The sequence below is a fragment of the Pseudorasbora parva genome, chromosome 5 (assembly GCF_024679245.1).
Source record: "Pseudorasbora parva isolate DD20220531a chromosome 5, ASM2467924v1, whole genome shotgun sequence".
In the NCBI taxonomy this organism is placed as follows: Eukaryota; Metazoa; Chordata; class Actinopteri; order Cypriniformes; family Gobionidae; genus Pseudorasbora; species Pseudorasbora parva.
In genome coordinates, this window is record NC_090176.1 from 4,170,252 (window position 1) to 4,191,864 (window position 21,613).

Genomic DNA, 21,613 nt, shown 5'->3' on the forward strand with positions numbered 1-21,613 from the left:
CATACTAAGGACCTCAAGTCAGACTACCATGATGAATTAGCTCTGTCCTGTTGTTTGTGGAATCTACACAGACTGACACTCTGCTTGCAGTGCATATTATTGGATGAACCTGTCTTGGAAAAAGACCACTCAACCCAAAGTGAAGTTTCTGTAGTGTAGTGGTTATCACGTTCGCCTAACACGCGAAAGGTCCTCGGTTCGAACCCGAGCAGAAACAGCGACCAACTTTTGACAGAAAGTATGAATTGTTTGCAACGCCAAGAGTATCTATCTCCCTTTTACATTATACACATTTTAATTTGTGAGTCTGAAGATTTTCTTCTGCTTCCTGAAGACAGGTTTCCATAGTGTAGTGGTTATCACGTTCGCCTCACACGCGAAAGGTCCCCAGTTCGAAACTGGGTGGAAACAACTTGAGCAATTTTTACTATATGTGCTGAAATGGCTCTAAGGTAAGTGGATATCCAGCTACAAAGGCTCCAATTTCAAGCTAGTTGAAGGCAATCGTGCTAAGGATCTCAAGACAGACTACCAAGCCCAATTCGCACTTTCCTGTTGCTTGTGGAATTTACACAGACCAACACTCTGATTGCAGGGCAGATTATGGGATGAACCTGTCTTGGAAAAAGGCAATTAAGCTCACCATGAGGTTTCTGTAGTGTAGTGGTTATCACGTTCGCCTAACACGCGAAAGGTCCTCGGTTCGAAACCGAGCAGAAACAGCGGTCAGCTTTTGACAGAAAGTATAGATTGTTTGCGACGCTAAGAGTATTTAGCTCTCTTTTACATTATACGTTTTTTAAAATTCGTGATTCGCAAGACTTCCTTATGCTACCTCAAGACAGGTTTCCATAGTGTAGTGGTTATCACGTTCGCCTCACACGCGAAAGGTCCCCAGTTCGAAACTGGGTGGAAACATCTGGAGTAATTTTTACTATATGTGCTGAAATGGCTCTCAGGTTAGTGGATTTCCATGCTACAAAGGCTATAATTTCAAGCTATTTGGAGGCAATCATACAAAGGACCTCAAGTCAGACTACCATGATGAATTAGCTCTGTCCTGTTGTTTGTGGAATCTACACAGACTGACACTCTGCTTGCAGTGCATATTATTGGATGAACCTGTCTTGGAAAAAGACCACTCAACCCAAAGTGAAGTTTCTGTAGTGTAGTGGTTATCACGTTCGCCTAACACGCGAAAGGTCCTCGGTTCGAAACCGAGCAGAAACAACGACCAACTTTTGACAGAAAGTATGAATTGTTTGCAACGCCAAGAGTATCTATCTCCCTTTTACATTATACACATTTTAATTTGTGAGTCTGAAGATTTTCTTCTGCTTCCTGAAGACAGGTTTCCATAGTGTAGTGGTTATCACGTTCGCCTCACACGCGAAAGGTCCGCAGTTCGAAACTGGGTGGAAACAACTTGAGCAATTTTTACTATATGTGCTGAAATGGCTCTAAGGTAAGTGGATATCCAGCTACAAAGGCTAAAAGCTATTTGAAGGCAATCATACTAAGGATCTCAAGCCAGACTCCAATGGTGAATTATCTCTGTTCTGTTGTTTGTGGAATCTACACAGACTGACACTCTGCTTGCGGTGCAGATTATGGGATGAACCTGTCTTGGAAAAAGGCCACTAAACTCACTGTGAGGTTTCTGTAGTGTAGTGGTTATCACGTTCGCTTTACACGCGAAAGGTCCCCAGTTCGAAACTGGGCAGAAATATAATTGAGTGTTTTTTAACTAAACATGCTGAAATGGATCTCCGGCAAGCGCATTTCCACACTACAAAGGCTCCAATTTCAAGCTAGTTGAAGGCAATCGTGCTAAGGATCTCAAGACAGACTACCAAGCCCAATGAGCACTTTCCTGTTGCTTGTGGAATTTACACAGACCAACACTCTGATTGCAGGGCAGATTATGGGATGAACCTGTCTTGGAAAAAGGCAATTAAGCTCACCATGAGGTTTCTGTAGTGTAGTGGTTATCACGTTCGCCTAACACGCGAAAGGTCCTCGGTTCGAAACCGAGCAGAAACAGCGGTCAGCTTTTGACAGAAAGTATAGATTGTTTGCGACGCTAAGAGTATTTAGCTCTCTTTTACATTATACGTTTTTTAAAATTCGTGATTCGCAAGACTTCCTTATGCAACTCAAGACAGGTCTCCATAGTGTAGTGGTTATCACGTTCGCCTCACACGCGAAAGGTCCCCAGTTCGAAACTGGGTGGAAACATCTGGAGTAATTTTTACTATATGTGCTGAAATGGCTCTCAGGTTAGTGGATTTCCATGCTACAAAGGCTATAATTTCAAGCTATTTGGAGGCAATCATACTAAGGACCTCAAGTCAGACTACCATGATGAATTAGCTCTGTCCTGTTGTTTGTGGAATCTACACAGACTGACACTCTGCTTGCAGTGCATATTATTGGATGAACCTGTCTTGGAAAAAGACCACTCAACCCAAAGTGAAGTTTCTGTAGTGTAGTGGTTATCACGTTCGCCTAACACGCGAAAGGTCTTCGGTTCGAAACCGAGCAGAAACAACGACCAACTTTTGACAGAAAGTATGAATTGTTTGCAACGCCAAGAGTATCTATCTCCCTTTTACATTATACACATTTTAATTTGTGAGTCTGAAGATTTTCTTCTGCTTCCTGAAGACAGGTTTCCATAGTGTAGTGGTTATCACGTTCGCCTCACACGCGAAAGGTCCCCAGTTCGAAACTGGGTGGAAACAACTTGAGCAATTTTTACTATATGTGCTGAAATGGCTCTAAGGTAAGTGGATATCCAGCTACAAAGGCTAAAAGCTATTTGAAGGCAATCATACTAAGGATCTCAAGCCAGACTCCAATGGTGAATTATCTCTGTTCTGTTGTTTGTGGGATCTACACAGACTGACACTCTGCTTGCGGTGCAGATTATGGGATGAACCTGTCTTGGAAAAAGGCCACTAAACTCACTGTGAGGTTTCTGTAGTGTAGTGGTTATCACGTTCGCTTTACACGCGAAAGGTCCCCAGTTCGAAACTGGGCAGAAACAAATTGAGTGTTTTTTAACTAAACATGCTGAAATGGATCTCCGGCAAGCGCATTTCCACACTACAAAGGCTCCAATTTCAAGCTAGTTGAAGGCAATCGTGCTAAGGATCTCAAGACAGACTACCAAGCCCAATTCGCACTTTCCTGTTGCTTGTGGAATTTACACAGACCAACACTCTGATTGCAGGGCAGATTATGGGATGAACCTGTCTTGGAAAAAGGCAATTAAGCTCACCATGAGGTTTCTGTAGTGTAGTGGTTATCACGTTCGCCTAACACGCGAAAGGTCCTCGTTTCGAAACCGAGCAGAAACAGCGGTCAGCTTTGACTGAAAGTATAGATTGTTTGCGACGCTAAGAGTATTTAGCTCTCTTTTACATTATACGTTTTTTAAAATTCGTGATTCGCAAGACTTCCTTATGCTACCTCAAGACAGGTCTCCATAGTGTAGTGGTTATCACGTTCGCCTCACACGCGAAAGGTCCCCAGTTCGAAACTGGGTGGAAACATCTGGAGTAATTTTTACTATATGTGCTGAAATGGCTCTCAGGTTAGTGGATTTCCATGCTACAAAGGCTATAATTTCAAGCTATTTGGAGGCAATCATACTAAGGACCTCAAGTCAGACTACCATGATGAATTAGCTCTGTCCTGTTGTTTGTGGAATCTACACAGACTGACACTCTGCTTGCAGTGCATATTATTGGATGAACCTGTCTTGGAAAAAGACCACTCAACCCAAAGTGAAGTTTCTGTAGTGTAGTGGTTATCACGTTCGCCTAACACGCGAAAGGTCTTCGGTTCGAAACCGAGCAGAAACAACGACCAACTTTTGACAGAAAGTATGAATTGTTTGCAACGCCAAGAGTATCTATCTCCCTTTTACATTATACACATTTTAATTTGTGAGTCTGAAGATTTTCTTCTGCTTCCTGAAGACAGGTTTCCATAGTGTAGTGGTTATCACGTTCGCCTCACACGCGAAAGGTCCCCAGTTCGAAACTGGGTGGAAACAACTTGAGCAATTTTTACTATATGTGCTGAAATGGCTCTAAGGTAAGTGGATATCCAGCTACAAAGGCTAAAAGCTATTTGAAGGCAATCATACTAAGGATCTCAAGCCAGACTCCAATGGTGAATTATCTCTGTTCTGTTGTTTGTGGAATCTACACAGACTGACACTCTGCTTGCGGTGCAGATTATGGGATGAACCTGTCTTGGAAAAAGGCCACTAAACTCACTGTGAGGTTTCTGTAGTGTAGTGGTTATCACGTTCGCTTTACACGCGAAAGGTCCCCAGTTCGAAACTGGGCAGAAACAAATTGAGTGTTTTTTAACTAAACATGCTGAAATGGATCTCCGGCAAGCGCATTTCCACACTACAAAGGCTCCAATTTCAAGCTAGTTGAAGGCAATCGTGCTAAGGATCTCAAGACAGACTACCAAGCCCAATGAGCACTTTCCTGTTGCTTGTGGAATTTACACAGACCAACACTCTGATTGCAGGGCAGATTATGGGATGAACCTGTCTTGGAAAAAGGCAATTAAGCTCACCATGAGGTTTCTGTAGTGTAGTGGTTATCACGTTCGCCTAACACGCGAAAGGTCCTCGGTTCGAAACCGAGCAGAAACAGCGGTCAGCTTTTGACAGAAAGTATAGATTGTTTGCGACGCTAAGAGTATTTAGCTCTCTTTTACATTATACGTTTTTTAAAATTCGTGATTCGCAAGACTTCCTTATGCTACCTCAAGACAGGTTTCCATAGTGTAGTGGTTATCACGTTCGCCTCACACGCGAAAGGTCCCCAGTTCGAAACTGGGTGGAAACATCTGGAGTAATTTTTACTATATGTGCTGAAATGGCTCTCAGGTTAGTGGATTTCCATGCTACAAAGGCTATAATTTCAAGCTATTTGGAGGCAATCATACAAAGGACCTCAAGTCAGACTACCATGATGAATTAGCTCTGTCCTGTTGTTTGTGGAATCTACACAGACTGACACTCTGCTTGCAGTGCATATTATTGGATGAACCTGTCTTGGAAAAAGACCACTCAACCCAAAGTGAAGTTTCTGTAGTGTAGTGGTTATCACGTTCGCCTAACACGCGAAAGGTCCTCGGTTCGAAACCGAGCAGAAACAACGACCAACTTTTGACAGAAAGTATGAATTGTTTGCAACGCCAAGAGTATCTATCTCCCTTTTACATTATACACATTTTAATTTGTGAGTCTGAAGATTTTCTTCTGCTTCCTGAAGACAGGTTTCCATAGTGTAGTGGTTATCACGTTCGCCTCACACGCGAAAGGTCCGCAGTTCGAAACTGGGTGGAAACAACTTGAGCAATTTTTACTATATGTGCTGAAATGGCTCTAAGGTAAGTGGATATCCAGCTACAAAGGCTAAAAGCTATTTGAAGGCAATCATACTAAGGATCTCAAGCCAGACTCCAATGGTGAATTATCTCTGTTCTGTTGTTTGTGGAATCTACACAGACTGACACTCTGCTTGCGGTGCAGATTATGGGATGAACCTGTCTTGGAAAAAGGCCACTAAACTCACTGTGAGGTTTCTGTAGTGTAGTGGTTATCACGTTCGCATTACACGCGAAAGGTCCCCAGTTCGAAACTGGGCAGAAATAAAATTGAGTGTTTTTTAACTAAACATGCTGAAATGGATCTCCGGCAAGCGCATTTCCACACTACAAAGGCTCCAATTTCAAGCTAGTTGAAGGCAATCGTGCTAAGGATCTCAAGACAGACTACCAAGCCCAATGAGCACTTTCCTGTTGCTTGTGGAATTTACACAGACCAACACTCTGATTGCAGGGCAGATTATGGGACGAACCTGTCTTGGAAAAAGGCAATTAAGCTCACCATGAGGTTTCTGTAGTGTAGTGGTTATCACGTTCGCCTAACACGCGAAAGGTCCTCGGTTCGAAACCGAGCAGAAACAGCGGTCAGCTTTTGACAGAAAGTATAGATTGTTTGCGACGCTAAGAGTATTTAGCTCTCTTTTACATTATACGTTTTTTAAAATTCGTGATTCGCAAGACTTCCTTATGCTACCTCAAGACAGGTCTCCATAGTGTAGTGGTTATCACGTTCGCCTCACACGCGAAACGTCCCCAGTTCGAAACTGGGTGGAAACATCTGGAGTAATTTTTACTATATGTGCTGAAATGGCTCTCAGGTTAGTGGATTTCCATGCTACAAAGGCTATAATTTCAAGCTAGTTGGAGGCAATCATACTAAGGACCTCAAGTCAGACTACCATGATGAATTAGCTCTGTCCTGTTGTTTGTGGAATCTACACAGACTGACACTCTGCTTGCAGTGCATATTATTGGATGAACCTGTCTTGGAAAAAGACCACTCAACCCAAAGTGAAGTTTCTGTAGTGTAGTGGTTATCACGTTCGCCTAACACGCGAAAGGTCTTCGGTTCGAAACCGAGCAGAAACAACGACCAACTTTTGACAGAAAGTATGAATTGTTTGCAACGCCAAGAGTATCTATCTCCCTTTTACATTATACACATTTTAATTTGTGAGTCTGAAGATTTTCTTCTGCTTCCTGAAGACAGGTTTCCATAGTGTAGTGGTTATCACGTTTGCCTCACACGCGAAAGGTCCCCAGTTCGAAACTGGGTGGAAACAACTTGAGCAATTTTTACTATATGTGCTGAAATGGCTCTAAGGTAAGTGGATATCCAGCTACAAAGGCTAAAAGCTATTTGAAGGCAATCATACTAAGGATCTCAAGCCAGACTCCAATGGTGAATTATCTCTGTTCTGTTGTTTGTGGAATCTACACAGACTGACACTCTGCTTGCGGTGCAGATTATGGGATGAACCTGTCTTGGAAAAAGGCCACTAAACTCACTGTGAGGTTTCTGTAGTGTAGTGGTTATCACGTTCGCTTTACACGCGAAAGGTCCCCAGTTCGAAACTGGGCAGAAACAAATTGAGTGTTTTTTAACTAAACATGCTGAAATGGATCTCCGGCAAGCGCATTTCCACACTACAAAGGCTCCAATTTCAAGCTAGTTGAAGGCAATCGTGCTAAGGATCTCAAGACAGACTACCAAGCCCAATGAGCACTTTCCTGTTGCTTGTGGAATTTACACAGACCAACACTCTGATTGCAGGGCAGATTATGGGATGAACCTGTCTTGGAAAAAGGCAATTAAGCTCGCCATGAGGTTTCTGTAGTGTAGTGGTTATCACGTTCGCCTAACACGCGAAAGGTCCTCGGTTCGAAACCGAGCAGAAACAGCGGTCAGCTTTTGACAGAAAGTATAGATTGTTTGCGACGCTAAGAGTATTTAGCTCTCTTTTACATTATACGTTTTTTAAAATTCGTGATTCGCAAGACTTCCTTATGCTACCTCAAGACAGGTTTCCATAGTGTAGTGGTTATCACGTTCGCCTCACACGCGAAAGGTCCCCAGTTCGAAACTGGGTGGAAACATCTGGAGTAATTTTTACTATATGTGCTGAAATGGCTCTCAGGTTAGTGGATTTCCATGCTACAAAGGCTATAATTTCAAGCTATTTGGAGGCAATCATACAAAGGACCTCAAGTCAGACTACCATGATGAATTAGCTCTGTCCTGTTGTTTGTGGAATCTACACAGACTGACACTCTGCTTGCAGTGCATATTATTGGATGAACCTGTCTTGGAAAAAGACCACTCAACCCAAAGTGAAGTTTCTGTAGTGTAGTGGTTATCACGTTCGCCTAACACGCGAAAGATCCTCGGTTCGAAACCGAGCAGAAACAACGACCAACTTTTGACAGAAAGTATGAATTGTTTGCAACGCCAAGAGTATCTATCTCCCTTTTACATTATACACATTTTAATTTGTGAGTCTGAAGATTTTCTTCTGCTTCCTGAAGACAGGTTTCCATAGTGTAGTGGTTATCACGTTCGCCTCACACGCGAAAGGTCCGCAGTTCGAAACTGGGTGGAAACAACTTGAGCAATTTTTACTATATGTGCTGAAATGGCTCTAAGGTAAGTGGATATCCAGCTACAAAGGCTAAAAGCTATTTGAAGGCAATCATACTAAGGATCTCAAGCCAGACTCCAATGGTGAATTATCTCTGTTCTGTTGTTTGTGGAATCTACACAGACTGACACTCTGCTTGCGGTGCAGATTATGGGATGAACCTGTCTTGGAAAAAGGCCACTAAACTCACTGTGAGGTTTCTGTAGTGTAGTGGTTATCACGTTCGCTTTACACGCGAAAGGTCCCCAGTTCGAAACTGGGCAGAAATATAATTGAGTGTTTTTTAACTAAACATGCTGAAATGGATCTCCGGCAAGCGCATTTCCACACTACAAAGGCTCCAATTTCAAGCTAGTTGAAGGCAATCGTGCTAAGGATCTCAAGACAGACTACCAAGCCCAATGAGCACTTTCCTGTTGCTTGTGGAATTTACACAGACCAACACTCTGATTGCAGGGCAGATTATGGGATGAACCTGTCTTGGAAAAAGGCAATTAAGCTCACCATGAGGTTTCTGTAGTGTAGTGGTTATCACGTTCGCCTAACACGCGAAAGGTCCTCGGTTCGAAACCGAGCAGAAACAGCGGTCAGCTTTTGACAGAAAGTATAGATTGTTTGCGACGCTAAGAGTATTTAGCTCTCTTTTACATTATACGTTTTTTAAAATTCGTGATTCGCAAGACTTCCTTATGCAACTCAAGACAGGTCTCCATAGTGTAGTGGTTATCACGTTCGCCTCACACGCGAAAGGTCCCCAGTTCGAAACTGGGTGGAAACATCTGGAGTAATTTTTACTATATGTGCTGAAATGGCTCTCAGGTTAGTGGATTTCCATGCTACAAAGGCTATAATTTCAAGCTATTTGGAGGCAATCATACTAAGGACCTCAAGTCAGACTACCATGATGAATTAGCTCTGTCCTGTTGTTTGTGGAATCTACACAGACTGACACTCTGCTTGCAGTGCATATTATTGGATGAACCTGTCTTGGAAAAAGACCACTCAACCCAAAGTGAAGTTTCTGTAGTGTAGTGGTTATCACGTTCGCCTAACACGCGAAAGGTCTTCGGTTCGAAACCGAGCAGAAACAACGACCAACTTTTGACAGAAAGTATGAATTGTTTGCAACGCCAAGAGTATCTATCTCCCTTTTACATTATACACATTTTAATTTGTGAGTCTGAAGATTTTCTTCTGCTTCCTGAAGACAGGTTTCCATAGTGTAGTGGTTATCACGTTCGCCTCACACGCGAAAGGTCCCCAGTTCGAAACTGGGTGGAAACAACTTGAGCAATTTTTACTATATGTGCTGAAATGGCTCTAAGGTAAGTGGATATCCAGCTAAAAAGGCTAAAAGCTATTTGAAGGCAATCATACTAAGGATCTCAAGCCAGACTCCAATGGTGAATTATCTCTGTTCTGTTGTTTGTGGAATCTACACAGACTGACACTCTGCTTGCGGTGCAGATTGTGGGATGAACCTGTCTTGGAAAAAGGCCACTAAACTCACTGTGAGGTTTCTGTAGTGTAGTGGTTATCACGTTCGCTTTACACGCGAAAGGTCCCCAGTTCGAAACTGGGCAGAAACAAATTGAGTGTTTTTTAACTAAACATGCTGAAATGGATCTCCGGCAAGCGCATTTCCACACTACAAAGGCTCCAATTTCAAGCTAGTTGAAGGCAATCGTGCTAAGGATCTCAAGACAGACTACCAAGCCCAATGAGCACTTTCCTGTTGCTTGTGGAATTTACACAGACCAACACTCTGATTGCAGGGCAGATTATGGGATGAACCTGTCTTGGAAAAAGGCAATTAAGCTCGCCATGAGGTTTCTGTAGTGTAGTGGTTATCACGTTCGCCTAACACGCGAAAGGTCCTCGGTTCGAAACCGAGCAGAAACAGCGGTCAGCTTTTGACAGAAAGTATAGATTGTTTGCGACGCTAAGAGTATTTAGCTCTCTTTTACATTATACGTTTTTTAAAATGCGTGATTCGCAAGACTTCCTTATGCTACCTCAAGACAGGTTTCCATAGTGTAGTGGTTATCACGTTCGCCTCACACGCGAAAGGTCCCCAGTTCGAAACTGGGTGGAAACATCTTGAGTAATTTTTACTATATGTGCTGAAATGGCTCTCAGGTTAGTGGATTTCCATGCTACAAAGGCTGTAATTTCAAGCTATTTGGAGGCAATCATACTAAGGACCTCAAGTCAGACTACCATGATGAATTAGCTCTGTCCTGTTGTTTGTGGAATCTACACAGACTGACACTCTGCTTGCAGTGCATATTATTGGATGAACCTGTCTTGGAAAAAGACCACTCAACCCAAAGTGAAGTTTCTGTAGTGTAGTGGTTATCACGTTCGCCTAACACGCGAAAGGTCCTCGGTTCGAAACCGAGCAGAAACAGCGACCAACTTTTGACAGAAAGTATGAATTGTTTGCAACGCCAAGAGTATCTATCTCCCTTTTACATTATACACATTTTAATTTGTGAGTCTGAAGATTTTCTTCTGCTTCCTGAAGACAGGTTTCCATAGTGTAGTGGTTATCACGTTCGCCTCACACGCGAAAGGTCCCCAGTTCGAAACTGGGTGGAAACAACTTGAGCAATTTTTACTATATGTGCTGAAATGGCTCTAAGGTAAGTGGATATCCAGCTACAAAGGCTAAAAGCTATTTGAAGGCAATCATACTAAGGATCTCAAGCCAGACTCCAATGGTGAATTATCTCTGTTCTGTTGTTTGTGGAATCTACACAGACTGACACTCTGCTTGCGGTGCAGATTGTGGGATGAACCTGTCTTGGAAAAAGGCCACTAAACTCACTGTGAGGTTTCTGTAGTGTAGTGGTTATCACGTTCGCTTTACACGCGAAAGGTCCCCAGTTCGAAACTGGGCAGAAACAAATTGAGTGTTTTTTAACTAAACATGCTGAAATGGATCTCCGGCAAGCGCATTTCCACACTACAAAGGCTCCAATTTCAAGCTAGTTGAAGGCAATCGTGCTAAGGATCTCAAGACAGACTACCAAGCCCAATGAGCACTTTCCTGTTGCTTGTGGAATTTACACAGACCAACACTCTGATTGCAGGGCAGATTATGGGATGAACCTGTCTTGGAAAAAGGCAATTAAGCTCGCCATGAGGTTTCTGTAGTGTAGTGGTTATCACGTTCGCCTAACACGCGAAAGGTCCTCGGTTCGAAACCGAGCAGAAACAGCGGTCAGCTTTTGACAGAAAGTATAGATTGTTTGCGACGCTAAGAGTATTTAGCTCTCTTTTACATTATACGTTTTTTAAAATGCGTGATTCGCAAGACTTCCTTATGCTACCTCAAGACAGGTTTCCATAGTGTAGTGGTTATCACGTTCGCCTCACACGCGAAAGGTCCCCAGTTCGAAACTGGGTGGAAACATCTTGAGTAATTTTTACTATATGTGCTGAAATGGCTCTCAGGTTAGTGGATTTCCATGCTACAAAGGCTGTAATTTCAAGCTATTTGGAGGCAATCATACTAAGGACCTCAAGTCAGACTACCATGATGAATTAGCTCTGTCCTGTTGTTTGTGGAATCTACACAGACTGACACTCTGCTTGCAGTGCATATTATTGGATGAACCTGTCTTGGAAAAAGACCACTCAACCCAAAGTGAAGTTTCTGTAGTGTAGTGGTTATCACGTTCGCCTAACACGCGAAAGGTCCTCGGTTCGAAACCGAGCAGAAACAGCGACCAACTTTTGACAGAAAGTATGAATTGTTTGCAACGCCAAGAGTATCTATCTCCCTTTTACATTATACACATTTTAATTTGTGAGTCTGAAGATTTTCTTCTGCTTCCTGAAGACAGGTTTCCATAGTGTAGTGGTTATCACGTTCGCCTCACACGCGAAAGGTCCCCAGTTCGAAACTGGGTGGAAACAACTTGAGCAATTTTTACTATATGTGCTGAAATGGCTCTAAGGTAAGTGGATATCCAGCTACAAAGGCTAAAAGCTATTTGAAGGCAATCATACTAAGGATCTCAAGCCAGACTCCAATGGTGAATTATCTCTGTTCTGTTGTTTGTGGAATCTACACAGACTGACACTCTGCTTGCGGTGCAGATTGTGGGATGAACCTGTCTTGGAAAAAGGCCACTAAACTCACTGTGAGGTTTCTGTAGTGTAGTGGTTATCACGTTCGCTTTACACGCGAAAGGTCCCCAGTTCGAAACTGGGCAGAAACAAATTGAGTGTTTTTTAACTAAACATGCTGAAATGGATCTCCGGCAAGCGCATTTCCACACTACAAAGGCTCCAATTTCAAGCTAGTTGAAGGCAATCGTGCTAAGGATTTCAAGACAGACTACCAAGCCCAATGAGCACTTTCCTGTTGCTTGTGGAATTTACACAGACCAACACTCTGATTGCAGGGCAGATTATGGGATGAACCTGTCTTGGAAAAAGGCAATTAAGCTCGCCATGAGGTTTCTGTAGTGTAGTGGTTATCACGTTCGCCTAACACGCGAAAGGTCCTCGGTTCGAAACCGAGCAGAAACAGCGGTCAGCTTTTGACAGAAAGTATAGATTGTTTGCGACGCTAAGAGTATTTAGCTCTCTTTTACATTATACGTTTTTTAAAATTCGTGATTCGCAAGACTTCCTTATGCTACCTCAAGACAGGTTTCCATAGTGTAGTGGTTATCACGTTCGCCTCACACGCGAAAGGTCCCCAGTTCGAAACTGGGTGGAAACAACTTGAGTAATTTTTACTATATGTGCTGAAATGGCTCTCAGGTTAGTGGATTTCCATGCTACAAAGGCTGTAATTTCAAGCTATTTGGAGGCAATCATACTAAGGACCTCAAGTCAGACTACCATGATGAATTAGCTCTGTCCTGTTGTTTGTGGAATCTACACAGACTGACACTCTGCTTGCAGTGCATATTATTGGATGAACCTGTCTTGGAAAAAGACCACTCAACCCAAAGTGAAGTTTCTGTAGTGTAGTGGTTATCACGTTCGCCTAACACGCGAAAGGTCCTCGGTTCGAAACCGAGCAGAAACAGCGCCCAACTTTTGACAGAAAGTATGAATTGTTTGCAACGCCAAGAGTATCTATCTCCCTTTTACATTATACACATTTTAATTTGTGAGTCTGAAGATTTTCTTCTGCTTCCTGAAGACAGGTTTCCATAGTGTAGTGGTTATCACGTTCGCCTCACACGCGAAAGGTCCCCAGTTCGAAACTGGGTGGAAACAACTTGAGGATTTTTTACTATATTTGCTGAAATGGCTCTAAGGTAAGTGGATATCCAGCTACAAAGGCTAAAAGCTATTTGAAGGCAATCATACTAAGGATCTCAAGCCAGACTCCAATGGTGAATTATCTCTGTTCTGTTGTTTGTGGAATCTACACAGACTGACACTCTGCTTGCGGTGCAGATTGTGGGATGAACCTGTCTTGGAAAAAGGCCACTAAACTCACTGTGAGGTTTCTGTAGTGTAGTGGTTATCACGTTCGCTTTACACGCGAAAGGTCCCCAGTTCGAAACTGGGCAGAAACAAATTGAGTGTTTTTTAACTAAACATGCTGAAATGGATCTCCGGCAAGCGCATTTCCACACTACAAAGGCTCCAATTTCAAGCTAGTTGAAGGCAATCGTGCTAAGGATTTCAAGACAGACTACCAAGCCCAATGAGCACTTTCCTGTTGCTTGTGGAATTTACACAGACCAACACTCTGATTGCAGGGCAGATTATGGGATGAACCTGTCTTGGAAAAAGGCAATTAAGCTCGCCATGAGGTTTCTGTAGTGTAGTGGTTATCACGTTCGCCTAACACGCGAAAGGTCCTCGGTTCGAAACCGAGCAGAAACAGCGGTCAGCTTTTGACAGAAAGTATAGATTGTTTGCGACGCTAAGAGTATTTAGCTCTCTTTTACATTATACGTTTTTTAAAATTCGTGATTCGCAAGACTTCCTTATGCTACCTCAAGACAGGTTTCCATAGTGTAGTGGTTATCACGTTCGCCTCACACGCGAAAGGTCCCCAGTTCGAAACTGGGTGGAAACAACTTGAGTAATTTTTACTATATGTGCTGAAATGGCTCTCAGGTTAGTGGATTTCCATGCTACAAAGGCTGTAATTTCAAGCTATTTGGAGGCAATCATACTAAGGACCTCAAGTCAGACTACCATGATGAATTAGCTCTGTCCTGTTGTTTGTGGAATCTACACAGACTGACACTCTGCTTGCAGTGCATATTATTGGATGAACCTGTCTTGGAAAAAGACCACTCAACCCAAAGTGAAGTTTCTGTAGTGTAGTGGTTATCACGTTCGCCTAACACGCGAAAGGTCCTCGGTTCGAAACCGAGCAGAAACAGCGCCCAACTTTTGACAGAAAGTATGAATTGTTTGCAACGCCAAGAGTATCTATCTCCCTTTTACATTATACACATTTTAATTTGTGAGTCTGAAGATTTTCTTCTGCTTCCTGAAGACAGGTTTCCATAGTGTAGTGGTTATCACGTTCGCCTCACACGCGAAAGGTCCCCAGTTCGAAACTGGGTGGAAACAACTTGAGGATTTTTTACTATATTTGCTGAAATGGCTCTAAGGTAAGTGGATATCCAGCTACAAAGGCTAAAAGCTATTTGAAGGCAATCATACTAAGGATCTCAAGCCAGACTCCAATGGTGAATTATCTCTGTTCTGTTGTTTGTGGAATCTACACAGACTGACACTCTGCTTGCGGTGCAGATTATGGGATGAACCTGTCTTGGAAAAAGGCCACTAAACTCACTGTGAGGTTTCTGTAGTGTAGTGGTTATCACGTTCGCTTTACATGCGAAAGGTCCCCAGTTCGAAACTGGGCAGAAACAAATTGAGTGTTTTTTAACTAAACATGCTGAAATGGATCTCCGGCAAGCGCATTTCCACACTACAAAGGCTCCAATTTCAAGCTAGTTGAAGGCAATCGTGCTAAGGATCTCAAGACAGACTACAAAGCCCAATGAGCACTTTCCTGTTGCTTGTGGAATTTACACAGACCAACACTCTGATTGCAGGGCAGATTATGGGATGAACCTGTCTTGGAAAAAGGCAATTAAGCTCACCATGAGGTTTCTGTAGTGTAGTGGTTATCACGTTCGCCTAACACGCGAAAGGTCCTCGTTTTGAAACCGAGCAGAAACAGCGGTCAGCTTTTGACAGAAAGTATAGATTGTTTGCGACGCTAAGAGTATTTAGCTCTCTTTTACATTATACGTTTTTTAAAATTCGTGATTCGCAAGACTTCCTTATGCTACCTCAAGACAGGTTTCCATAGTGTAGTGGTTATCACGTTCGCCTCACACGCGAAAGGTCCCCAGTTCGAAACTGGGTGGAAACATCTTGAGTAATTTTTACTATATGTGCTGAAATGGCTCTCAGGTTAGTGGATTTCCATGCTACAAAGGCTGTAATTTCAAGCTATTTGGAGGCAATCATACTAAGGACCTCAAGTCAGACTACCATGATGAATTAGCTCTGTCCTGTTGTTTGTGGAATCTACACAGACTGACACTCTGCTTGCAGTGCATATTATTGGATGAACCTGTCTTGGAAAAAGACCACTCAACCCAAAGTGAAGTTTCTGTAGTGTAGTGGTTATCACGTTCGCCTAACACGCGAAAGGTCCTCGGTTCGAACCCGAGCAGAAACAGCGACCAACTTTTGACAGAAAGTATGAATTGTTTGCAACGCCAAGAGTATCTATCTCCCTTTTACATTATACACATTTTAATTTGTGAGTCTGAAGATTTTCTTCTGCTTCCTGAAGACAGGTTTCCATAGTGTAGTGGTTATCACGTTCGCCTCACACGCGAAAGGTCCCCAGTTCGAAACTGGGTGGAAACAACTTGAGCAATTTTTACTATATGTGCTGAAATGGCTCTAAGGTAAGTGGATATCCAGCTACAAAGGCTCCAATTTCAAGCTAGTTGAAGGCAATCGTGCTAAGGATCTCAAGACAGACTACCAAGCCCAATTCGCACTTTCCTGTTGCTTGTGGAATTTACACAGACCAACACTCTGATTGCAGGGCAGATTATGGGATGAACCTGTCTTGGAAAAAGGCAATTAAGCTCACCATGAGGTTTCTGTAGTGTAGTGGTTATCACGTTCGCCTAACACGCGAAAGGTCCTCGGTTCGAAACCGAGCAGAAACAGCGGTCAGCTTTTGACAGAAAGTATAGATTGTTTGCGACGCTAAGAGTATTTAGCTCTCTTTTACATTATACGTTTTTTAAAATTCGTGATTCGCAAGACTTCCTTATGCTACCTCAAGACAGGTTTCCATAGTGTAGTGGTTATCACGTTCGCCTCACACGCGAAAGGTCCCCAGTTCGAAACTGGGTGGAAACATCTGGAGTAATTTTTACTATATGTGCTGAAATGGCTCTCAGGTTAGTGGATTTCCATGCTACAAAGGCTATAATTTCAAGCTATTTGGAGGCAATCATACAAAGGACCTCAAGTCAGACTACCATGATGAATTAGCTCTGTCCTGTTGTTTGTGGAATCTACACAGACTGACACTCTGCTTGCAGTGCATATTATTGGATGAACCTGTCTTGGAAAAAGACCACTCAACCCAAAGTGAAGTTTCTGTAGTGTAGTGGTTATCACGTTCGCCTAACACGCGAAAGGTCCTCGGTTCGAAACCGAGCAGAAACAACGACCAACTTTTGACAGAAAGTATGAATTGTTTGCAACGCCAAGAGTATCTATCTCCCTTTTACATTATACACATTTTAATTTGTGAGTCTGAAGATTTTCTTCTGCTTCCTGAAGACAGGTTTCCATAGTGTAGTGGTTATCACGTTCGCCTCACACGCGAAAGGTCCGCAGTTCGAAACTGGGTGGAAACAACTTGAGCAATTTTTACTATATGTGCTGAAATGGCTCTAAGGTAAGTGGATATCCAGCTACAAAGGCTAAAAGCTATTTGAAGGCAATCATACTAAGGATCTCAAGCCAGACTCCAATGGTGAATTATCTCTGTTCTGTTGTTTGTGGAATCTACACAGACTGACACTCTGCTTGCGGTGCAGATTATGGGATGAACCTGTCTTGGAAAAAGGCCACTAAACTCACTGTGAGGTTTCTGTAGTGTAGTGGTTATCACGTTCGCTTTACACGCGAAAGGTCCCCAGTTCGAAACTGGGCAGAAATATAATTGAGTGTTTTTTAACTAAACATGCTGAAATGGATCTCCGGCAAGCGCATTTCCACACTACAAAGGCTCCAATTTCAAGCTAGTTGAAGGCAATCGTGCTAAGGATCTCAAGACAGACTACCAAGCCCAATGAGCACTTTCCTGTTGCTTGTGGAATTTACACAGACCAACACTCTGATTGCAGGGCAGATTATGGGATGAACCTGTCTTGGAAAAAGGCAATTAAGCTCACCATGAGGTTTCTGTAGTGTAGTGGTTATCACGTTCGCCTAACACGCGAAAGGTCCTCGGTTCGAAACCGAGCAGAAACAGCGGTCAGCTTTTGACAGAAAGTATAGATTGTTTGCGACGCTAAGAGTATTTAGCTCTCTTTTACATTATACGTTTTTTAAAATTCGTGATTAGCAAGACTTCCTTATGCAACTCAAGACAGGTCTCCATAGTGTAGTGGTTATCACGTTCGCCTCACACGCGAAAGGTCCCCAGTTCGAAACTGGGTGGAAACATCTGGAGTAATTTTTACTATATGTGCTGAAATGGCTCTCAGGTTAGTGGATTTCCATGCTACAAAGGCTATAATTTCAAGCTATTTGGAGGCAATCATACTAAGGACCTCAAGTCAGACTACCATGATGAATTAGCTCTGTCCTGTTGTTTGTGGAATCTACACAGACTGACACTCTGCTTGCAGTGCATATTATTGGATGAACCTGTCTTGGAAAAAGACCACTCAACCCAAAGTGAAGTTTCTGTAGTGTAGTGGTTATCACGTTCGCCTAACACGCGAAAGGTCTTCGGTTCGAAACCGAGCAGAAACAACGACCAACTTTTGACAGAAAGTATGAATTGTTTGCAACGCCAAGAGTATCTATCTCCCTTTTACATTATACACATTTTAATTTGTGAGTCTGAAGATTTTCTTCTGCTTCCTGAAGACAGGTTTCCATAGTGTAGTGGTTATCACGTTCGCCTCACACGCGAAAGGTCCCCAGTTCGAAACTGGGTGGAAACAACTTGAGCAATTTTTACTATATGTGCTGAAATGGCTCTAAGGTAAGTGGATATCCAGCTACAAAGGCTAAAAGCTATTTGAAGGCAATCATACTAAGGATCTCAAGCCAGACTCCAATGGTGAATTATCTCTGTTCTGTTGTTTGTGGAATCTACACAGACTGACACTCTGCTTGCGGTGCAGATTATGGGATGAACCTGTCTTGGAAAAAGGCCACTAAACTCACTGTGAGGTTTCTGTAGTGTAGTGGTTATCACGTTCGCTTTACACGCGAAAGGTCCCCAGTTCGAAACTGGGCAGAAATATAATTGAGTGTTTTTTAACTAAACATGCTGAAATGGATCTCCGGCAAGCGCATTTCCACACTACAAAGGCTCCAATTTCAAGCTAGTTGAAGGCAATCGTGCTAAGGATCTCAAGACAGACTACCAAGCCCAATGAGCACTTTCCTGTTGCTTGTGGAATTTACACAGACCAACACTCTGATTGCAGGGCAGATTATGGGATGAACCTGTCTTGGAAAAAGGCAATTAAGCTCACCATGAGGTTTCTGTAGTGTAGTGGTTATCACGTTCGCCTAACACGCGAAAGGTCCTCGGTTCGAAACCGAGCAGAAACAGCGGTCAGCTTTTGACAGAAAGTATAGATTGTTTGCGACGCTAAGAGTATTTAGCTCTCTTTTACATTATACGTTTTTTAAAATTCGTGATTAGCAAGACTTCCTTATGCAACTCAAGACAGGTCTCCATAGTGTAGTGGTTATCACGTTCGCCTCACACGCGAAAGGTCCCCAGTTCGAAACTGGGTGGAAACATCTGGAGTAATTTTTACTATATGTGCTGAAATGGCTCTCAGGTTAGTGGATTTCCATGCTACAAAGGCTATAATTTCAAGCTATTTGGAGGCAATCATACTAAGGACCTCAAGTCAGACTACCATGATGAATTAGCTCTGTCCTGTTGTTTGTGGAATCTACACAGACTGACACTCTGCTTGCAGTGCATATTATTGGATGAACCTGTCTTGGAAAAAGACCACTCAACCCAAAGTGAAGTTTCTGTAGTGTAGTGGTTATCACGTTCGCCTAACACGCGAAAGGTCTTCGGTTCGAAACCGAGCAGAAACAACGACCAACTTTTGACAGAAAGTATGAATTGTTTGCAACGCCAAGAGTATCTATCTCCCTTTTACATTATACACATTTTAATTTGTGAGTCTGAAGATTTTCTTCTGCTTCCTGAAGACAGGTTTCCATAGTGTATTGGTTATCACGTTCGCCTCACACGCGAAAGGTCCCCAGTTCGAAACTGGGTGGAAACAACTTGAGCAATTTTTACTATATGTGCTGAAATGGCTCTAAGGTAAGTGGATATCCAGCTACAAAGGCTAAAAGCTATTTGAAGGCAATCATACTAAGGATCTCAAGCCAGACTCCAATGGTGAATTATCTCTGTTCTGTTGTTTGTGGGATCTACACAGACTGACACTCTGCTTGCGGTGCAGATTATGGGATGAACCTGTCTTGGAAAAAGGCCACTAAACTCACTGTGAGGTTTCTGTAGTGTAGTGGTTATCACGTTCGCTTTACACGCGAAAGGTCCCCAGTTCGAAACTGGGCAGAAACAAATTGAGTGTTTTTTAACTAAACATGCTGAAATGGATCTCCGGCAAGCGCATTTCCACACTACAAAGGCTCCAATTTCAAGCTAGTTGAAGGCAATCGTGCTAAGGATCTCAAGACAGACTACCAAGCCCAATTCGCACTTTCCTGTTGCTTGTGGAATTTACCCAGACCAACACTCTGATTGCAGGGCAGATTATGGGATGAACCTGTCTTGGAAAAAGGCAATTAAGCTCACCATGAGGTTTCTGTAGTGTAGTGGTTATCACGTTCGCCTAACACGCGAAAGGTCCTCGTTTCGAAACCGAGCAGAAACAGCGGTCAGCTTTGACTGAAAGTATAGATTGTTTGCGACGCTAAGAGTATTTAGCTCTCTTTTACATTATACGTTTTTTAAAATTCGTGATTCGCAAGACTTCCTTATGCTACCTCAAGACAGGTTTCCATAGTGTAGTGGTTATCACGTTCGCCTCACACGCGAAAGGTCCCCAGTTCGAAACTGGGTGGAAACATCTTGAGTAATTTTTACTATATGTGCTGAAATGGCTCTCAGGTTAGTGGATTTCCATGCTACAAAGGCTGTAATTTCAAGCTATTTGGAGGCAATCATACTAAGGACCTCAAGTCAGACTACCATGATGAATTAGCTCTGTCCTGTTGTTTGTGGAATCTACACAGACTGACACTCTGCTTGCAGTGCATATTATTGGATGAACCTGTCTTGGAAAAAGACCACTCAACCCAAAGTGAAGTTTCTGTAGTGTAGTGGTTATCACGTTCGCCTAACACGCGAAAGGTCCTCGGTTCGAAACCGAGCAGAAACAACGACCAACTTTTGACAGAAAGTATGAATTGTTTGCAACGCCAAGAGTATCTATCTCCCTTTTACATTATACACATTTTAATTTGTGAGTCTGAAGATTTTCTTCTGCTTCCTGAAGACAGGTTTCCATAGTGTAGTGGTTATCACGTTTGCCTCACACGCGAAAGGTCCCCAGTTCGAAACTGGGTGGAAACAACTTGAGCAATTTTTACTATATGTGCTGAAATGGCTCTAAGGTAAGTGGATATCCAGCTACAAAGGCTAAAAGCTATTTAAAGGCAATCATACTAAGGATCTCAAGCCAGACTCCAATGGTGAATTATCTCTGTTCTGTTGTTTGTGGAATCTACACAGACTGACACTCTGCTTGCGGTGCAGATTATGGGATGAACCTGTCTTGGAAAAAGGCCACTAAACTCACTGTGAGGTTTCTGTAGTGTAGTGGTTATCACGTTCGCTTTACACGCGAAAGGTCCCCAGTTCGAAACTGGGCAGAAACAAATTGAGTGTTTTTTAACTAAACATGCTGAAATGGATCTCCGGCAAGCGCATTTCCACACTACAAAGGCTCCAATTTCAAGCTAGTTGAAGGCAATCGTGCTAAGGATTTCAAGACAGACTACCAAGCCCAATGAGCACTTTCCTGTTGCTTGTGGAATTTACACAGACCAACACTCTGATTGCAGGGCAGATTATGGGATGAACCTGTCTTGGAAAAAGGCAATTAAGCTCGCCATGAGGTTTCTGTAGTGTAGTGGTTATCACGTTCGCCTAACACGCGAAAGGTCCTCGGTTCGAAACCGAGCAGAAACAGCGGTCAGCTTTTGACAGAAAGTATAGATTGTTTGCGACGCTAAGAGTATTTAGCTCTCTTTTACATTATACGTTTTTT

The 21,613-nt window shown here is 42.9% G+C and overlaps 59 non-coding genes across 59 annotated transcripts; all 59 read left to right on the forward strand.

Annotated features, from left to right (window-relative positions):
* The first annotated feature begins 144 nt into the window (after positions 1 to 144).
* Positions 145 to 217, forward strand: trnav-aac (transfer RNA valine (anticodon AAC)). The gene has a single exon. It is a non-coding gene; the product is annotated as a tRNA-Val (tRNA).
* Positions 218 to 338: 121 nt separating this feature from the next.
* Positions 339 to 411, forward strand: trnav-cac (transfer RNA valine (anticodon CAC)). Its single transcript has one exon. It is a non-coding gene; the product is annotated as a tRNA-Val (tRNA).
* Positions 412 to 649: 238 nt separating this feature from the next.
* On the forward strand, positions 650 to 722 carry trnav-aac (transfer RNA valine (anticodon AAC)). Its single transcript has one exon. It is a non-coding gene; the product is annotated as a tRNA-Val (tRNA).
* A 123-nt stretch (positions 723 to 845) lies between these two features.
* Positions 846 to 918, forward strand: trnav-cac (transfer RNA valine (anticodon CAC)). The gene has a single exon. It is a non-coding gene; the product is annotated as a tRNA-Val (tRNA).
* A 239-nt stretch (positions 919 to 1,157) lies between these two features.
* Positions 1,158 to 1,230, forward strand: trnav-aac (transfer RNA valine (anticodon AAC)). The gene has a single exon. It is a non-coding gene; the product is annotated as a tRNA-Val (tRNA).
* Positions 1,231 to 1,656: 426 nt separating this feature from the next.
* trnav-uac (transfer RNA valine (anticodon UAC)) lies at positions 1,657 to 1,729 on the forward strand. The gene has a single exon. It is a non-coding gene; the product is annotated as a tRNA-Val (tRNA).
* A 241-nt stretch (positions 1,730 to 1,970) lies between these two features.
* trnav-aac (transfer RNA valine (anticodon AAC)) lies at positions 1,971 to 2,043 on the forward strand. The gene has a single exon. It is a non-coding gene; the product is annotated as a tRNA-Val (tRNA).
* Positions 2,044 to 2,671: 628 nt separating this feature from the next.
* Positions 2,672 to 2,744, forward strand: trnav-cac (transfer RNA valine (anticodon CAC)). The gene has a single exon. It is a non-coding gene; the product is annotated as a tRNA-Val (tRNA).
* A 232-nt stretch (positions 2,745 to 2,976) lies between these two features.
* trnav-uac (transfer RNA valine (anticodon UAC)) lies at positions 2,977 to 3,049 on the forward strand. Its single transcript has one exon. It is a non-coding gene; the product is annotated as a tRNA-Val (tRNA).
* A 941-nt stretch (positions 3,050 to 3,990) lies between these two features.
* Positions 3,991 to 4,063, forward strand: trnav-cac (transfer RNA valine (anticodon CAC)). Its single transcript has one exon. It is a non-coding gene; the product is annotated as a tRNA-Val (tRNA).
* A 232-nt stretch (positions 4,064 to 4,295) lies between these two features.
* trnav-uac (transfer RNA valine (anticodon UAC)) lies at positions 4,296 to 4,368 on the forward strand. Its single transcript has one exon. It is a non-coding gene; the product is annotated as a tRNA-Val (tRNA).
* A 240-nt stretch (positions 4,369 to 4,608) lies between these two features.
* On the forward strand, positions 4,609 to 4,681 carry trnav-aac (transfer RNA valine (anticodon AAC)). Its single transcript has one exon. It is a non-coding gene; the product is annotated as a tRNA-Val (tRNA).
* A 123-nt stretch (positions 4,682 to 4,804) lies between these two features.
* Positions 4,805 to 4,877, forward strand: trnav-cac (transfer RNA valine (anticodon CAC)). Its single transcript has one exon. It is a non-coding gene; the product is annotated as a tRNA-Val (tRNA).
* Positions 4,878 to 5,116: 239 nt separating this feature from the next.
* Positions 5,117 to 5,189, forward strand: trnav-aac (transfer RNA valine (anticodon AAC)). The gene has a single exon. It is a non-coding gene; the product is annotated as a tRNA-Val (tRNA).
* Positions 5,190 to 5,615: 426 nt separating this feature from the next.
* trnav-uac (transfer RNA valine (anticodon UAC)) lies at positions 5,616 to 5,688 on the forward strand. Its single transcript has one exon. It is a non-coding gene; the product is annotated as a tRNA-Val (tRNA).
* Positions 5,689 to 5,929: 241 nt separating this feature from the next.
* Positions 5,930 to 6,002, forward strand: trnav-aac (transfer RNA valine (anticodon AAC)). The gene has a single exon. It is a non-coding gene; the product is annotated as a tRNA-Val (tRNA).
* A 934-nt stretch (positions 6,003 to 6,936) lies between these two features.
* On the forward strand, positions 6,937 to 7,009 carry trnav-uac (transfer RNA valine (anticodon UAC)). The gene has a single exon. It is a non-coding gene; the product is annotated as a tRNA-Val (tRNA).
* A 240-nt stretch (positions 7,010 to 7,249) lies between these two features.
* Positions 7,250 to 7,322, forward strand: trnav-aac (transfer RNA valine (anticodon AAC)). Its single transcript has one exon. It is a non-coding gene; the product is annotated as a tRNA-Val (tRNA).
* Positions 7,323 to 7,445: 123 nt separating this feature from the next.
* Positions 7,446 to 7,518, forward strand: trnav-cac (transfer RNA valine (anticodon CAC)). The gene has a single exon. It is a non-coding gene; the product is annotated as a tRNA-Val (tRNA).
* A 738-nt stretch (positions 7,519 to 8,256) lies between these two features.
* On the forward strand, positions 8,257 to 8,329 carry trnav-uac (transfer RNA valine (anticodon UAC)). The gene has a single exon. It is a non-coding gene; the product is annotated as a tRNA-Val (tRNA).
* Positions 8,330 to 8,570: 241 nt separating this feature from the next.
* trnav-aac (transfer RNA valine (anticodon AAC)) lies at positions 8,571 to 8,643 on the forward strand. The gene has a single exon. It is a non-coding gene; the product is annotated as a tRNA-Val (tRNA).
* Positions 8,644 to 9,271: 628 nt separating this feature from the next.
* On the forward strand, positions 9,272 to 9,344 carry trnav-cac (transfer RNA valine (anticodon CAC)). Its single transcript has one exon. It is a non-coding gene; the product is annotated as a tRNA-Val (tRNA).
* Positions 9,345 to 9,576: 232 nt separating this feature from the next.
* trnav-uac (transfer RNA valine (anticodon UAC)) lies at positions 9,577 to 9,649 on the forward strand. Its single transcript has one exon. It is a non-coding gene; the product is annotated as a tRNA-Val (tRNA).
* Positions 9,650 to 9,889: 240 nt separating this feature from the next.
* Positions 9,890 to 9,962, forward strand: trnav-aac (transfer RNA valine (anticodon AAC)). Its single transcript has one exon. It is a non-coding gene; the product is annotated as a tRNA-Val (tRNA).
* Positions 9,963 to 10,085: 123 nt separating this feature from the next.
* trnav-cac (transfer RNA valine (anticodon CAC)) lies at positions 10,086 to 10,158 on the forward strand. The gene has a single exon. It is a non-coding gene; the product is annotated as a tRNA-Val (tRNA).
* A 239-nt stretch (positions 10,159 to 10,397) lies between these two features.
* On the forward strand, positions 10,398 to 10,470 carry trnav-aac (transfer RNA valine (anticodon AAC)). The gene has a single exon. It is a non-coding gene; the product is annotated as a tRNA-Val (tRNA).
* Positions 10,471 to 10,591: 121 nt separating this feature from the next.
* Positions 10,592 to 10,664, forward strand: trnav-cac (transfer RNA valine (anticodon CAC)). The gene has a single exon. It is a non-coding gene; the product is annotated as a tRNA-Val (tRNA).
* A 232-nt stretch (positions 10,665 to 10,896) lies between these two features.
* Positions 10,897 to 10,969, forward strand: trnav-uac (transfer RNA valine (anticodon UAC)). The gene has a single exon. It is a non-coding gene; the product is annotated as a tRNA-Val (tRNA).
* A 240-nt stretch (positions 10,970 to 11,209) lies between these two features.
* trnav-aac (transfer RNA valine (anticodon AAC)) lies at positions 11,210 to 11,282 on the forward strand. The gene has a single exon. It is a non-coding gene; the product is annotated as a tRNA-Val (tRNA).
* A 123-nt stretch (positions 11,283 to 11,405) lies between these two features.
* Positions 11,406 to 11,478, forward strand: trnav-cac (transfer RNA valine (anticodon CAC)). Its single transcript has one exon. It is a non-coding gene; the product is annotated as a tRNA-Val (tRNA).
* A 239-nt stretch (positions 11,479 to 11,717) lies between these two features.
* trnav-aac (transfer RNA valine (anticodon AAC)) lies at positions 11,718 to 11,790 on the forward strand. The gene has a single exon. It is a non-coding gene; the product is annotated as a tRNA-Val (tRNA).
* Positions 11,791 to 11,911: 121 nt separating this feature from the next.
* Positions 11,912 to 11,984, forward strand: trnav-cac (transfer RNA valine (anticodon CAC)). Its single transcript has one exon. It is a non-coding gene; the product is annotated as a tRNA-Val (tRNA).
* Positions 11,985 to 12,216: 232 nt separating this feature from the next.
* trnav-uac (transfer RNA valine (anticodon UAC)) lies at positions 12,217 to 12,289 on the forward strand. The gene has a single exon. It is a non-coding gene; the product is annotated as a tRNA-Val (tRNA).
* Positions 12,290 to 12,529: 240 nt separating this feature from the next.
* On the forward strand, positions 12,530 to 12,602 carry trnav-aac (transfer RNA valine (anticodon AAC)). The gene has a single exon. It is a non-coding gene; the product is annotated as a tRNA-Val (tRNA).
* A 123-nt stretch (positions 12,603 to 12,725) lies between these two features.
* trnav-cac (transfer RNA valine (anticodon CAC)) lies at positions 12,726 to 12,798 on the forward strand. The gene has a single exon. It is a non-coding gene; the product is annotated as a tRNA-Val (tRNA).
* A 239-nt stretch (positions 12,799 to 13,037) lies between these two features.
* Positions 13,038 to 13,110, forward strand: trnav-aac (transfer RNA valine (anticodon AAC)). Its single transcript has one exon. It is a non-coding gene; the product is annotated as a tRNA-Val (tRNA).
* A 121-nt stretch (positions 13,111 to 13,231) lies between these two features.
* trnav-cac (transfer RNA valine (anticodon CAC)) lies at positions 13,232 to 13,304 on the forward strand. Its single transcript has one exon. It is a non-coding gene; the product is annotated as a tRNA-Val (tRNA).
* A 232-nt stretch (positions 13,305 to 13,536) lies between these two features.
* On the forward strand, positions 13,537 to 13,609 carry trnav-uac (transfer RNA valine (anticodon UAC)). The gene has a single exon. It is a non-coding gene; the product is annotated as a tRNA-Val (tRNA).
* Positions 13,610 to 13,849: 240 nt separating this feature from the next.
* trnav-aac (transfer RNA valine (anticodon AAC)) lies at positions 13,850 to 13,922 on the forward strand. Its single transcript has one exon. It is a non-coding gene; the product is annotated as a tRNA-Val (tRNA).
* Positions 13,923 to 14,045: 123 nt separating this feature from the next.
* On the forward strand, positions 14,046 to 14,118 carry trnav-cac (transfer RNA valine (anticodon CAC)). The gene has a single exon. It is a non-coding gene; the product is annotated as a tRNA-Val (tRNA).
* Positions 14,119 to 14,357: 239 nt separating this feature from the next.
* trnav-aac (transfer RNA valine (anticodon AAC)) lies at positions 14,358 to 14,430 on the forward strand. The gene has a single exon. It is a non-coding gene; the product is annotated as a tRNA-Val (tRNA).
* Positions 14,431 to 14,551: 121 nt separating this feature from the next.
* On the forward strand, positions 14,552 to 14,624 carry trnav-cac (transfer RNA valine (anticodon CAC)). Its single transcript has one exon. It is a non-coding gene; the product is annotated as a tRNA-Val (tRNA).
* A 232-nt stretch (positions 14,625 to 14,856) lies between these two features.
* On the forward strand, positions 14,857 to 14,929 carry trnav-uac (transfer RNA valine (anticodon UAC)). Its single transcript has one exon. It is a non-coding gene; the product is annotated as a tRNA-Val (tRNA).
* Positions 14,930 to 15,365: 436 nt separating this feature from the next.
* Positions 15,366 to 15,438, forward strand: trnav-cac (transfer RNA valine (anticodon CAC)). The gene has a single exon. It is a non-coding gene; the product is annotated as a tRNA-Val (tRNA).
* A 239-nt stretch (positions 15,439 to 15,677) lies between these two features.
* On the forward strand, positions 15,678 to 15,750 carry trnav-aac (transfer RNA valine (anticodon AAC)). Its single transcript has one exon. It is a non-coding gene; the product is annotated as a tRNA-Val (tRNA).
* A 121-nt stretch (positions 15,751 to 15,871) lies between these two features.
* trnav-cac (transfer RNA valine (anticodon CAC)) lies at positions 15,872 to 15,944 on the forward strand. The gene has a single exon. It is a non-coding gene; the product is annotated as a tRNA-Val (tRNA).
* A 238-nt stretch (positions 15,945 to 16,182) lies between these two features.
* Positions 16,183 to 16,255, forward strand: trnav-aac (transfer RNA valine (anticodon AAC)). The gene has a single exon. It is a non-coding gene; the product is annotated as a tRNA-Val (tRNA).
* A 123-nt stretch (positions 16,256 to 16,378) lies between these two features.
* trnav-cac (transfer RNA valine (anticodon CAC)) lies at positions 16,379 to 16,451 on the forward strand. Its single transcript has one exon. It is a non-coding gene; the product is annotated as a tRNA-Val (tRNA).
* A 239-nt stretch (positions 16,452 to 16,690) lies between these two features.
* Positions 16,691 to 16,763, forward strand: trnav-aac (transfer RNA valine (anticodon AAC)). The gene has a single exon. It is a non-coding gene; the product is annotated as a tRNA-Val (tRNA).
* Positions 16,764 to 17,189: 426 nt separating this feature from the next.
* trnav-uac (transfer RNA valine (anticodon UAC)) lies at positions 17,190 to 17,262 on the forward strand. The gene has a single exon. It is a non-coding gene; the product is annotated as a tRNA-Val (tRNA).
* A 241-nt stretch (positions 17,263 to 17,503) lies between these two features.
* trnav-aac (transfer RNA valine (anticodon AAC)) lies at positions 17,504 to 17,576 on the forward strand. Its single transcript has one exon. It is a non-coding gene; the product is annotated as a tRNA-Val (tRNA).
* Positions 17,577 to 18,204: 628 nt separating this feature from the next.
* trnav-cac (transfer RNA valine (anticodon CAC)) lies at positions 18,205 to 18,277 on the forward strand. Its single transcript has one exon. It is a non-coding gene; the product is annotated as a tRNA-Val (tRNA).
* A 232-nt stretch (positions 18,278 to 18,509) lies between these two features.
* trnav-uac (transfer RNA valine (anticodon UAC)) lies at positions 18,510 to 18,582 on the forward strand. The gene has a single exon. It is a non-coding gene; the product is annotated as a tRNA-Val (tRNA).
* A 241-nt stretch (positions 18,583 to 18,823) lies between these two features.
* trnav-aac (transfer RNA valine (anticodon AAC)) lies at positions 18,824 to 18,896 on the forward strand. The gene has a single exon. It is a non-coding gene; the product is annotated as a tRNA-Val (tRNA).
* Positions 18,897 to 19,829: 933 nt separating this feature from the next.
* Positions 19,830 to 19,902, forward strand: trnav-uac (transfer RNA valine (anticodon UAC)). The gene has a single exon. It is a non-coding gene; the product is annotated as a tRNA-Val (tRNA).
* Positions 19,903 to 20,337: 435 nt separating this feature from the next.
* Positions 20,338 to 20,410, forward strand: trnav-cac (transfer RNA valine (anticodon CAC)). The gene has a single exon. It is a non-coding gene; the product is annotated as a tRNA-Val (tRNA).
* A 239-nt stretch (positions 20,411 to 20,649) lies between these two features.
* On the forward strand, positions 20,650 to 20,722 carry trnav-aac (transfer RNA valine (anticodon AAC)). Its single transcript has one exon. It is a non-coding gene; the product is annotated as a tRNA-Val (tRNA).
* A 426-nt stretch (positions 20,723 to 21,148) lies between these two features.
* Positions 21,149 to 21,221, forward strand: trnav-uac (transfer RNA valine (anticodon UAC)). The gene has a single exon. It is a non-coding gene; the product is annotated as a tRNA-Val (tRNA).
* Positions 21,222 to 21,461: 240 nt separating this feature from the next.
* trnav-aac (transfer RNA valine (anticodon AAC)) lies at positions 21,462 to 21,534 on the forward strand. Its single transcript has one exon. It is a non-coding gene; the product is annotated as a tRNA-Val (tRNA).
* The last annotated feature ends 79 nt before the right edge of the window (positions 21,535 to 21,613 follow it).